Here is a 1,036-nt window from a genome sequence, read left to right on the forward strand (position 1 = left end):
TGCCTGAAGCAAAACCAACCCTGGACATTTTTTGTAAGTCAATAAATCCAATTTCTGCCTATTCAGTTTGAGTTGTCATCTCTTCACGAAGTGGCCAGAGCCCTGACTAAACCATTCCAATTCACCTTATTACCAGCACCTGCCACACAGTACGTATTTAGGAAATATGAGATCATTTTGTAAAAGGCAAGCTAGAACCTGCTAACTCTAGCAGACTGAGCCACGGAGTTTCTGCACTGGCAAAGCTGAGGATGCTGGCAAGCTACTTAACCTCTCTAAGCCTGCTTTATAAAAAGAGGGGTAGCAACAGTCCATACCTCAAAGATTGAGTATTAGGAGAGAAAGATGTACACACAGCACTGAACACAGGGCGAGGTACCTAGTAAGTTCTCAGTAAATGTTAATAATGGTATTATTAAGGCAACAATTCCCTGAAAGCTTCAACTCAGCAGACAACCATTCTCTTGCTATCTTTTTAACTTCAAATAGCCAGTGTTCACAGAACACACTATTACTCTGACTCTTTTATAAAGAAAATCAATTCCTTATTTGCCCCATCACCATTGGAGTGCTGGTAGCAGCAAACATGTCACGTTCCATTCCTCTCGTGGGCTGAGGTCCTTTGACGACACCTGGGCCAGATGGCCTGTTAGCAGATGTGGTAGGAAGCCTGGATTAAGGAGGTCCAATTCCTGTTAGAAATATGTCCTCCTTCATCTGTATCAGATCAGACAGCCAGCCTGGGACCCTGGGCACATTCCAGAGGGTTGGTCAGATCAAAAACCAGCACTCCCACTGCTCCCTGTGTTAAAAATATGTATATTTAATATACAGAGTTAAGACCCTGATCCTTAACATAAATAAAAATAAAAGATGTTTTCCTATTCAGGTCTAATTCTGAATATCTCAGAAGCCCTTGCATCTCCTGCATTGGTAGGTGGATTCTTGACCACTAGCAATGCCTGGGAAGCCCAGGAGATGCAACAGACTCGGGTTCAATCCTGAAGATCCCCTGGAGTAGGAAATGGCAACCCGC

Source organism: Bison bison, unplaced genomic scaffold (genome assembly GCF_000754665.1).
Source record: "Bison bison bison isolate TAMUID 2011002044 unplaced genomic scaffold, Bison_UMD1.0 scf7180017864495, whole genome shotgun sequence".
In the NCBI taxonomy this organism is placed as follows: domain Eukaryota; kingdom Metazoa; phylum Chordata; class Mammalia; order Artiodactyla; family Bovidae; genus Bison; species Bison bison.